The sequence below is a fragment of the Peromyscus maniculatus genome, chromosome 1 (assembly GCF_049852395.1).
Source record: "Peromyscus maniculatus bairdii isolate BWxNUB_F1_BW_parent chromosome 1, HU_Pman_BW_mat_3.1, whole genome shotgun sequence".
NCBI lineage: Eukaryota > Metazoa > Chordata > Mammalia > Rodentia > Cricetidae > Peromyscus > Peromyscus maniculatus.
In genome coordinates this window covers 178129185-178142527 of record NC_134852.1, presented here as the reverse complement: position 1 = coordinate 178142527, position 13343 = coordinate 178129185, and positions in this window count along the sequence as shown.

Sequence of the window (13343 nt, the reverse complement as noted above, 5' to 3'; positions counted from 1 at the left end):
GCAAGTCCAAAACTGAGCAAGAAAACAAAACAAAACAAACAAACAAATACACCACAAATGCTGCAGCTCCGTATGCAGCATCTGGAGCTTGTGGGGATGTCACTCAGGCTTAAGTAGGCTCAGGAAACCCTACCCTTCCATTTCTACTATCTGAAATACAAAGAACCTCTCGCCTGTGAGTTCGAGGCCACCCTGGGCTACCAAGTGAGCTCCAGGAAAGGCGCAAAGCTACACAGAGAAACCCTGTCTCGAAAAACCAAAAAAAAAAAAAAAAATGTGCTATAAGGGGCTAGAGAGATGACTCAGTGGTAAAGAGCTTTTGCTCTTCTAGAGGACCAGAGCTCAGTTGCCAGAATTCATAAGTAGCTCACAGTGTTTCTGAATCAATAACTTGACCAAACCGTATATCAAGAAAAAAATCTGGCTTGAGATTGACATCAGCACACACACCCATCTGGGAGACTCACAAAAGTATGTCCATAACATAGATCAAACAACACTCAAAGCTTGTGAAGTTTGGAATCATATGAGTCAATAAATTCCTTTTGACTTTTAGGTCAGTTGAATTTCCCTAGTCAGGGGATTATGATAATAAAAATAATAAAAAAGAGTCTTGAAGTTGGGAGAGAGTCAAGTTAGTAGGTCCTGGGAAAAGTTGGAGGCAGGTAAATTAAGGATGATTAGATCGAAATGTATTGTATACGCACAGGACATTTTTAAAAAATAAATTTAAAATTTATTTTAAAGAATAATTATCTCTGCAATTAAAAACAATCTAATTAACCACAGTCTCATAATTTGGCACCCTCAAGAGCTATACCTGTTTCATTATAACACATATATCTTGGCCTTTTATGAATTTCCAAAATGGACCTGCTTATTTCAGCATTTTTTTAGGTTTATAAAGTTGGGGGAAAGTTGAACTTGAGCAGCAAAAGCAGTGATAGTCTCACTCTGCATTGATCTTCACCACTTTGTTGAATCTCTCCCTCCTCACCCCTTTCTTCTCTTCTGTTTGGATCTCCCATTTCCCATCGCAAATCCAAGCTCTGTACCATGGCCCATGAGGTCACATAAGAGCTGAGTTTTAGTGTCTCTGTTTTTTATTTCCACGATTTTCAACCCCTAACACCATGGTTTCCTTGTTTTTCTTTAAAAATGCCAAATATGTCCTTATCTCAAACATTTACATTGTTGTTTCATTGTCTGTGATATTATTTTCCCAGATAGAAACTACATGGCTTTCTATAGACGCCATTAAAGGCTAGTTGAACTGTTATCTAATCTGAAAACACTACCCAGGTGATGTAAAATAATATTTTTCCTCCTTGATTTTCTTTACAGAAATTTACCTATACCATATGTGGTTTTCTTTCTTCTGTCTACTATCTGTAAACTTTAACAACAGGGAGACTGTTCATCTCAGCTAAATACAGAATTTCTAGCAGAGTGTTGAACAGAGCTGCTATTAAAAAGCTGCTCAACAATTTTAAAGAAGAACCATTTACTTACTGCTGCTGTGTTCCATGATCTACATGTGAGTGACTGTTTGTTACCAAGGAATGTTTTGTTTTCTTGTGTTCTCTCTAAACCAGTGAGGAAGTATCCATCAGTATCACCAAAAGTTCACAAAAACATATACAGTTATAGACTCCCATAGTCTTGGAGTTCATTGCAGAGTATGCAGCAATGTATTAGATCAGAGGGTGTGTCTTTGATAGAGAGCTCTAGACATGGTGTTTCCTTGAAACACATCTGGATCGGATAGACCACCTCTTCAGAGGCTCCACCTGCTCAAAGGCTCTGTCTACATGGTATGAAGTGCTGTAAACTGAAAGTCAGAGAGGAGAGAAAGACACTGTTCTAACACCTATGTTCCACTCTACAGTGTTGATTTAGCAACATGGTTGAACGCTTGTTCTAAACAGACAGACCTGGGGCACTCATAGAGAAAGCTGCTGGTGGTGGATTTTGAGTCATGAACCTCTGCCATGACTCTATGCTCATTCAATGAGTAAACATAAGGCACAGCACCTCCTCTTAAATGTAAGACATCTATCCAGGGTCCCTTTGGGGCACCCACCTATGTCTGCTTGACATAATGACTTCATGAAAACAGACATACAATGTTGTGTGTTGATTTCTTGGATTTAACTTACTGAAGTCTTAGCTCTAAATCGGCCTGGAAAGTTTCTCACACCCAGATAAGAATTATGGAGAAGGGGTTGACAGGGCAACTGCTATCCAGACACTTGGGTTATGGGTGACAAAGCCCCAGGCTGGATACCCAGAGCTGACTAGGTCGGTTACATTACACTTCTTGACAGTCTGTGCTGTCAGTGGCAGGGGACTCATAGTTCAAGACTACACGGGCATTTGGAGAGGGCCTCTTCTGGCTCCACTGGACCTTGTGCCCTTGACCTACACTGAGCAGCATTTAATGTGTGCACATTTGCAGAAGCACGTGTGAAGGCTGCTGGGAACATTCTAAGCCTTTGCCACTCTGACTGGCCTGTCCCGTTGTTTCCTCAGGGGGACACTAAGGAAAGGGGTGCTCTAAGTAGCAGCCAATACATTTCCCTCCTTTTCTACACCTCTTCCAGTTTCCCTCCTTGACATTTGGGACGTAGCTTTCAATTATTTACACAGTACTCTTGTACAAGGCTTTGACTGATTTGTATTCTCGTTCACTGCATTACATCTCTCCAAATGCACAGATCACTGCATCTGTGTCTCTTCTTTACCTTCTCAAAGTTACAAATACAGCATCCATAAGAACGTACAAATTTCCTGGTCTTTTAAAAAAGATATACATGTTTTAGTTCTAACTGTGTATATGGGTGTGAGGACTTGTTCATGTGAGAATGTCCACAGAGTCCAGAGGTATTAGATTCCCTATAGCTGGAGATGCCCAACATGGGTACTGGGAGCCAGATTGGGTCCTGTGCAAGAGCAATACAAGCTCTTAACCTCTGAGTCCTCTCTCCAGTCCCAGCTTCCTGATTTTATTGATTATGTATAGGACTGTGAATATTTTCTGTGGGTGAGTACATAAAGCTTTCTGAAGTCTCCATGCCGTATTTCTCCCCAAACATCCACCACTGCCAGTCACTTAGACAAGCATGGTCAACTACTCCCAACTGAATGACACTAGGCCTCTCAATTGCTTTTGGCTCATTCCTTTTACCCTTTGTTTATTGTGGGAGCCCATTCGTTCTCGGGTTCCTTGCAGCTTTACCCAGCATGTCTGCATAGAGGATGATTAGGACCACGGGCCTGAGTGCAGGTGTCTGAGATGGTCTGCACTTGGCTGTGCTGGGGGAGGAGGTCTTTTGCTCCACCCCTTGGCGTCTCTATAACAACCCTGGGCCAGAGATAGTCAGGGCCCATTGGAAAAGGTTCCAGGCCCTCTCGAGGCTATCCTTTATTTTCTATCTGTTTATCTCCACAAGATTTTCCACAATAAATCCTTCTATCTAATATTTCCTGCTGCTCACACTCAAGAAAACGCTGGGGAGCTGTGGGGTTGGTGGATAAACGCCCCACAGAATGGTGCCATGAACAGGGACTAAAGAAAAAAGAAAAAAAAGGACTAAAGAAAAAAAAGGGGAACTAAAAAAAGGGGGGACTAAAGACAAATGAACAAGGACTAAAGACAAGGTAATAGGTAATAGGGACTAAAGATAAAGGAAAATAAAAATTTTATTACAGAGTTTTTGGCGAAAGTGTGAGTCAGGACTGCCAGTGGAAAGGCATGCCGGTGTTATGGAAAATATATTATATATAAGTATATTATATATAAAATTGAGAGGCAGGGTTTTATCCTCGAGAGAAAAGGAAAGGAAGGATGTCCGATGCTGCAGTGAAATTCTCTTCTGTCAAAATTTTCTATCTTCCATCCCTTTCTCAATTTCTATCTGAAAAATAAGTATAAGGTATAGGGTAGGAATATAGTGTAGGAAAAACTTAGAAGTGTAAGATTATGTAGGAAAAAAGTAAGGCAACTAGACAGAGAAACTCTTCAATTTTCTAACTTTGGAGGCTATGATGCAAACTGGGGGGAAAAAATCTTTCTTTGGGCTTTTTGGGTAGTAAAAAAGCTCTTTGAGGTTATGGGGAAGGAAAAGTTTCCTATGGAAGCTTTTGACCTGGGGACAGCTGAAATGCTAAGTCCAAGCGGCAGGAGAAAGTGATTTCTCCCTGAGGCAAAAATGGGGGTGTAAAAAGCCAAAAAGTTTAAAGTTCAGAAGTTTTGGGAAAAGTTGGTCTTTCTCTCTTGGGGGAAAAAATCTTTCTCTTAAACTATAAAGCTTTTCTTGGAAAATTTGGGGGAAAAAATCTCTCTAAAAAGCCTTACACTTTCTCAAAAGCTCTTAAACTTAAAAACTAAAGCCTTTAACTTTCTCAGAAGGACAAAAATTAGAATCACCTGAAGGTATTAGTATGGGGACCGCCTGTGATTAGCTCTAACAGAAAACAACAAACTACTTAAAACAGCAAAACCTCTCTAAGTTCTCTTTCAAGCTTTAAAAATTCCCCTGCAATGCAGGAGGCAGGGACAAGTTTCTAAAAACCTCTTCTAAGCTCTGTCTCTTCAAGCTAGTAAAAGACAGTGGGTCAGAGTACCCTGAGGGAAAAGCTTGGGAGAGTGGGTGAAGAACTATAGAGAGCCCAAAAGAGAAGGAAACTTTACCTGAGAAAAGCAAAAAAGCCAAGCTTTTCAGTTACAGCGGAGCTGAGGCATCAAGGGTTTTGTTTCTGAGTGAGCGTTTCAGAATGGAAAGGTGCTCCTAATCCTCCTAATGCAAAGATCCCCTGAAGCAATGCAAACTGTTAGCATTGTATCCTCGCTTCTGACCAAAAACCCAGAGGAGACTGGCCAGTGTCTCTGAGTTCGAGTGCATTTTGGGGGATACTAGGGTTCCTGCAGCTGTAAACTTCCTGGAGCACAGAGCTGAGGCAGGAAGGTGCAGGACCCAGGGAAGATTGCTAATGAACAAACAAAACTAAAGCCAGTGGGAACGGCACAGTTGTCTGCTTTCCTACAAGTCCCGGGTTGATAGGTCCACAGCTACAAAAAGAAAACTGAGAAAAGCTTTCCTATCAGAGTAAGGACCTTTCTGGGAAAACAGTAAAGCTGAACTGTGTCTGAAGCAGTCGTGCTGCTGAGTCAGAATGATGTCTGGGGAAAGAGCCCAGCCAGGGCAGAACAGGACTACCCAGGAGTAAAGCTTTCCTTTCTGTCAGAGAAAGCATCTCTTTAAGAAAAGCTTTGTTTCAACTGACTCCCTGAGATGAGGGAGTGTAGCACTGAGGGTTGATTGCCTCTGGCATAAGCTCTGTCCTTGAGCACCCAGACAAGCAAACCCAACCCACTGGGTGACTAGGCCAGGTGAAGGCCTGAAGAGGCAAAACACCTGTCCTAATGGGAGTTTAGAAATGACAAAAACCTCCCTTGTTAGATTTTCAGTCTGTTCACAAACCACACAGACCCTGAAAACAGAAACGGACAAAAAATCCTACCTTCAGTAGCAGGGAAAGTGGACACTGTAGTGTCGGAAACTGTTTCTGGGGTAGAGGGGATAAACTGAGACCAAACTGGGTACTGTCGGGGAGAAAGACTCTGAAGAAACGGAAGGGACAGATTCCTCCCCAGGAAATGCATGACCTGACAAAGCTGCTAGAGTTTGAGGCAGATTCGGGGGGGGGGGGGCGCGGGGGGAGCCCCTACCTCCAAAGGCAGCTAGCAGAGGTACAGATCTGCAGACAGATAACTAAAGCTCTGCATGGGGGCGTTGGGGGTAGACACCAGAAACCTCCCAATGTCCCATAATTGAAAATGTAAGATGATTGTTCAAATCTCCCGTTGCAAAAGCAAAAAACTTAGTTCAAACCTCCCGTGCAAGAATTTGTAAGCAAGTCTGGTAAAAAGAACCAGTTGACTCTCAGACCCGAAAAGAACTATGGGAAATGACTGATATAAGGGACTGATATTATTATGGACTGATATAAGGGAAATGCATTCTGGGAAGGGTAGTTTTCCCATTAAAGATGGCAACATTGCCCTGAAACACTTTTGTCAGCTCGAAAACACGTTCATGGTAAACTTAAAATACAGCTTTTAAAAGAATAAGGAGGAAAATCGTCTAAGAGTTTAAGTGTCAGTTCCAATGAAAAATTGAAAGGATATGGAACTAGGTGCTTCTCGGTTTGGGGCTCCGTAGGTAAAATGCCTTATTTACCCTAATAGCTGTGCAAAGTTTTTACGGTGGCTGGATGACAAAAAGCTACCTATAAGAGCAAACGAGCCACTTTAAAATCCTTAAAACAAGGGAAAGCAGTTTATACACTGAACACTGTCTTAGATATGAGGAAACATGTTGAAATTAAAAATTCTTTGCCTTTTGAACAAACTACCTGCAATGAGTAATTCCTTTGCAAATCTAATAAGGAGACAAGGAAACAGGCATTCAAAAAAGAAATGACTGCTTTATAGACTGGAACAAACTTCAGAAAATCTAGCTGTCTTACAAAAGAGTTGCTTTACCTGAAAGTTCCTTATAAGAAATCAATGCTAAATATCACAGCTGCTAATAACATCAGGAGTTAAAGCTAATGAAGTGAAAATAGTAAATCCTGAAAATGCTTTTTCTCAAAGTAAGCTAATGAAGGATACCTTTCATGAAAGAACATCTATGTTCTTGACTCCTTTGAATAGTAACAGTTTTGGTGAAAATATTGGAACTAACAACCAAGTCAAAATGTTTCAATGAATTCAAGACGCTATTCACAAAAGAAAGCTGCCATGCTTTGTGGGCCATATTAGAGCTCACCCCGATCTTCCAGGTCCTTTAGCTGAGGGTAAGGCAATGGCTGAGCATTATCCCAAGTGGAAATGGCTCAAAAATCACATGTTCATCAAAATAGCAAAAGTTTAAGAAAGCAATTCAAACTCACCAAAGAAGCAGCTCGTCAAATAGTTAAATGATGTGGGATATGTCCAAAATATTTTCCTGTCCCTCACTTAGGGGTAAACCCTCGAGGTCTTCTTCCTAATCATCTATGGCAAATGGATGTTACAAATATTGTAGAATTTGGCAAATTAAGATATGTACATGTGACCATTGACACTTATTCAGGATTTTTAATGACTAGTGCACAACCAGGGGAAGCTACAAAATATGTAATTATGCACTGCTTGAAGTGTTTTTTGTATATGGGTATACCTATAGTAGTAAGGCATTTCAACGATTTTGTACCCAATGGGAAATCGTACATAAAATAGGCATTCCTTATAATCCTCAGGGACAAGGTATTGTGGAAAAGGCTCATAGCAGTCTTAAAATACAACTTCAAAAAACAAATATAAAAAAGGAAGAAATTCACCCTCAATTGCCACATAATGCATTAAATCATGCTCTTTTTGTTCTGAACTTTTGGAATATGGATGTCTATGAACAGTCTGCTGCAGATAGATTTTGACACAGTGGCACCCAAGCAACTTTTGCTCTAGTGAAATGGAAAGATCCCTGCTCGGGATTATGGAAGGGTCCTGATCCTGTGTTAATATGGGGTTGAGGACATGTTTGTGTTTTTTCACAAGAGGAGAATGAAGCTCGGTAATTACCAGAGTGTCTGGTAAGGAGTGTGGAACTAAGGAAGGGTCAGCTCCAATGACGTTCCTATAGGAACCAGAATGAAAGTGTCTCGATTAGTGTTTGTGAGGTTTTGTCACTGGTTAATGCAAACAGTGAGGAAATAGAGTTTGGAGCTGTGTTGCTTTTGACTTTACTAGCTCCTTTAGAAAAATACTTTATATCACGTAATAGCTGTGCAGTATTTGGCGAAGAGCTTTACAGCAGCTAAATACAGTAATTTCACCCTCAGCGTGAAGTGAAGTTTTTCCATAGAACAAACCAAAAGTACTGCTGTAATAGAAATGTTTGTCTGAATTGAAGCACTTAAGAGAACTATTATGAATTTGGGTGAAGGGACAGCCTCTAGTTAAAAACCATTTACCGCTGACAGTGCATCTCTGCCAGTTCTGGAACGGCTGAGAGGGCTAGCAACTTTGGAGTGTGGCTTCGTCCTGGGAAGGTTACAGTCCCCTAGCAACAAGTATCAAAACTCTATAACGACAACACTCACTAAATTCCAGTGTTGTATAGCAAAGCTGACTATAAACTCTAAACTTTATAAATGATGTACGTACTTCCTGTCTAGTTAAAAGAATCTTTCTTATAGAGATAGTGATAATAATTAAGAGTAAGAAATAGAAAAAGGTGAAAATAAGATGTGAGTTTGTAAAAATTCTCTTGTTAGATCTCTGTGTTTAGAAATCTTTAGGTGTTTGCTAAGTTAAATATATGCTAATGGTAGCCCTCGGTTGTAAAATAGATCTATAGAGTTCCTTTAAGAATATAAGCTTGCAAGAAATATCTAAGATAGTCTTAAGACATGTATAATAAGCTTGTAAGAAGTTAAGATACTAGTTATAAATGTAAGTTTAAACAATAAGATTAGAAGTATATAAGAAGTAATAAGAAATATACTTGCTAAAGTAGTTCTATAGTTCCCTTAAAGAGTATAAATAAGTTAATGTTATATGTGAATTTGTAAAAAAAAAAAAAAAAAAAAAAAAAAGTGTAAATGTTAAGTGTGAATCTATTCTTAATGTATATGGTGAAAGAACCGGAGACACAGAAGGTTAGTGTCCCAGTAGACTGCAAAGTAGGCAGTCTGAATGGTTTCAAAAGCTCCAGAAACCGCTAAGAAGCTAAGAATGGCGGAAGCCAGAACCAGCACAACAAGGCATCCGCAGCCGAGATCCGTGGAAAATCGACGCAACAGAAAAACCTGAGCTGACATCAAAAACGGTGTGGTTTAGAATACTACTGTACCTAAAAAGGTCTCCTGCTTGAGAATAAAAGTTCAGAGACGCTTGTTTGAACAAAAAATTGTTAACTGCAAAAAGTTTTGGTTGAAAAACATCTCTTCATATTTAGAAGTGAAAGCCCGATACCAGAATGTATTTCTTGTTTGAACTTTTTGAACTTAAAATGGATAAAATTAAAAAAAGATTTTGGTTATAGATTTCTCATATTTGGACGGCTAGTACCAGAATTTATCATTTGAATTTTAAGACTTAAATGAAATAAACAATAGAGATTTTATTGCAATGGGACAATTTTGAGTTTATTTATAGTAATGACCTAGGAACTGTTTTCTGGAATTGGGTTAAAAATGGAACTGTTTAAATGAAGAAATTTATTTCTACTTAGAATCAAGATGCAGTTTTGTGTATGCATATACACTTTATTAACTGGTGATTTATGAATTGTTTTATGGAATTGTTTATGTAAAAATGGAATTACGTACAGAACTGGTTTTGTGTTACAGATGGAACTGTTTAAATGGAAAAGTTTGGGTTTTCTAATTAGGCTTGAGATTTTGCTTTAAAAAATTATAAAGAGCCGGGCGGTGGTGGCGCACGCCTTTAATCCCAGCACTCGGGAGGCAGAGGCAGGCGGATCTCTGTGAGTTCGAGGCCAGCCTGGTCTACCAAGTGAGTTCCAGGAAAGGCGCAAAGCTACAGAAAGAAACCCTGTCTCGAAAAACCAAAAAAAAAAAAAAAAAAAAAAAAAAAAATTATAAAGAAAAGGGAGAGTTAATATTCCTTAGTCTAATTTCAAAAATTGTCTGAGTGGATTAATGTCATGTTTTGTTAGTAAGAAATGAAAATGGGTTATACTAAGAGACTACTTTTAAAGTGTAAAGAATTTTATTATGAAACTGCCTTTGGATGTTTTGCTAAACGTTTTCAAAGCATTAATGGTTAGGTTGAGAATACTGCATTTCAATATAGGTTTATACGAACTGTGTAAGTTTGGGTTCCTCTAACTAGGTTTGAAATTTTGTTTAAAAAATTATAAAGAAAAGGAGGAGTTATGAGACTGAATCATGTTCGCAGAAACCTATTGATATTAATGCACCCTGGTTTTGTAGAGTTAAGGAAATGTTTAAGTTTGATGTGAATACATTGAAGTTTTTCCTATGTTCTGTTAACAAGAAAATTCAAATGACTGAGTTAAAGCTGTAAGACGGAGAAAATTGTTAACTATATATAGCACCATAAATGCTAATTCAAATGGTTCTGTTAAGAGTTTGCTTTGAGTTGTAAAACTGAGAGAATTGTGATTATGTATAGCAATATTTATGTTAACCTGTTAATGGTAATGATGAAGCTAAGGGATTCTTTAAGTTTGTAGTCGCCTTAAGAGTTTTTGGTTTAGAAAGGGCTTGAGGCAGCTAAGACTGCTGTAGTCACCTTGGACCTAATTCAAAAGAGAAATGCCATCTTTATCATCTTCTACTCCCATACTGGGAGGTGTAACAGCTATGGAGATTGCTGTAAGCCATTAATAGTTATTTTTTATATATTAAGAAAGGGGGACCTGTGGGAGCCCGTTCTCGGGTTCCTCGTGGCTTTACCCAGCAGGTCCACATAGAGGATGATCAGGACCACGGGCCTGAGTGCAGGTGTCTGAGATGGTCTGCACTTGGCTGTGCTGGGGGAGGAGGTCTTTTGCTCCACCCCTTGGCGTCTCTATAAAACCCTGGGCCAGAGACAGTCAGGGCCCATTGGAAAAGGTTCCACGCCCTCTCGAGGCTATCCTTTATTTTCTATCTGTTTATCTCTGCAAGATTTTCCGCAATAAATCCTTCTATCTAATATTTCCTGCTGCTCAAACTCAAGAAAATCTGGGGAGCTGTGGGGTTGGTGGGTAAACGCCCCACAGTTTATACACATTCTGTCATCAGTAATTTTTAAAAAACTGTTCACTTTCTTCATTTATCCCTATACCAATAAGCTAGGGCTTATTTTCATAAGTAATATATCAGACAACATTATGCATATACCATATCACATTTTTATGATGTATAAAATTTTCAGAGATTTTTGTTAAAAATGCAAATGCCTGAACCCCACAAAATTTTTGATTATGTAATATGAGATGGAACCCAGAATACACAAAGGTGCCACTGTCTATTCCCTGCAGTCCCATAGGCAAGCTTTTCATAGCCACCAAAGCCCTGCTCCGTCCCATAATCTCATGCATAACATTCATAACAACACAAATACAACAAATACAAACACATTTACATGTATATTCACCAAGGAAGATGGTTCCACGGCAAGCATTTGTGGGAAAGTTATCAAATGACTGAACAATAACACATTGGAAACATATTCACTCCAGACACCGTGCAAGGTGCTGAGGGCGATACTGGGAACTGGGAAGAGAGGCACAGCCCTTGCTTTCACATAGCCAAAAATCTAGGTGTGAGAAATGATGAATGACTTTAATGAGAGGAGAGTGCCAACGGCACAAGACCCACTATGCTTCCTCCTCTCATATTTTCTCTGGACCACATGTTCGCTGTTAAATGCACCGAAGGTCACAAGGTAGTGATGAATGAGAGGGCCTTCAGAGGACTGTCTGCTTGAAGACAGCAAACTAGGTCAAAATGAGGACGGCCACACGCCGTGGAAAAGATAACCCAAAGAAAAGTTTGAGAGCTATCTTCACCAAGTGAAGGAACATCTTGAGAAACATGAATGGACTCCACTTCCCCACGACAACAGGCAGATGGACAGAAGAAATGACACAGACTACAGCTGAGCCCCAGAATGGCTTCTTCAGCTGTTGGTGAGGCCAGAAATGAAGGGACTGGCTTTACTGTGACGTCCTCTCTAATTAGGTATTGTAAGAAGGCCAGGACTCTCTGACAGGACCCAAGCGAGGCAGGGGAAGTTTCTATACACATGGAAAATGAGGATAGAATTTTGGCCTGGATCTAAGAGTCTGAGTCCACAAAAAAAAAAAAAAAAAAAAAAAAAAAAAGAAGGAATAAGAATGATTCCCAATTACAAAATACTGTCATTGGTTTCCATGTTGTTAAAAAAAAAAAAAGCAGTCTGTTTTGTATTATCTTCAAATCTCTTTGGTAAAATCACAGGAAACAGTTTTCTAGAACATAATGGATTTAATTGGAGGAGGCTAAACTGACCATGGGCAGAATTCAGGTTCGCAGGTAGAGATGGTGTTGCTGGTATGAGGTTGGTTGAATGTGAACTCCTATAGGCATCTCATACTGCCACCAACTCCATCCTCATGTCATGTCCCCCATCCCCTGTCCACTCAGATTTGTCATCCTTGACACTGACTGTAATCCTGGTTTAGGTGATACGATTGGGAAAGGAAACAAAGAACTAGGTGTGAGCCTCATGCTAACAGGAAATTCTCTTGGCAACAACATCAGAGTTGACCTCACAGTAGACTAATAATAAGGATTATACATTGAAATTCATCTTTAGTGACTTCTGCTTCAGAAGGAAAATCACAGGCTATCCATCCATAGCAACTTTCTGAGTGGAGCAAAGAGTTGGGGAAAATGTTGCCATTTCTGGCTGGATTTATGTTAGCACTAACAAAGAATGACAAAGCTTTTATTAAGAGCATGGGCCTTATACTTTCTCTTGAGATCCCAGCCGTCTTAAGCACTATGTGCATTTGTTGGCTTGTTCATACCTCTTGTTTTTAAGTCCTGTTTGATTTTTAGAGTTAACTGTCCAGGACCTTTAATTTTGTGAGGTTCCTTTAAGGGATGAAATTATATATTACAAAGTATACAACTTGATAGTATTTAGCATATTCACAATGTTGTCTGACCATTATGAATTTCTAAATTCACACTCAACTCTAAAACATTCTATCACCCCAAATGGAAGCCTCATACGCACTAAGTGGTTAATCCACCTTGTTACTCCGCCACTAATGAAATATCCCAGATATTTCAGATAAATGCAATTAGAAACTTCAACTTTTTTTTAAATTTAGCATCCTGTTTTGTGTATTTGAGGGTGCATATGTATATATGTGTTTTATCTGCATACACAAGTGTGTGTGGAAGCCAAATGTCAATATCTGTTACCTTCCTTTATTTCTCTCCACTTTTTATTTTTTGAGTCGGGGACTTTGGGTGAGCTGACACTCACTGATCCTGCTAAACTGGTTGCCCAGTGAGTCCTTGGGGATCCTCTTCGCTAAGCCCCCAGTGTGCTGGAGTTATGTGCCCAGTTTTATGTTGGTGCTGGGAGTTTGAACTCCGGCTCTTATGTGTGAGCAACACTCATTTTACCAACTGTGTCCTCTCCTCAGCTCCAGCGCTGTTTTGGATGTCTATCCACGCCAGAAGTCGTATGGAGATCTTATTCCTTTTTATGGCTGATAGGCTATCATGTGAACCTCATCCTTCAGCTCTTGACATTGGATCAAGTT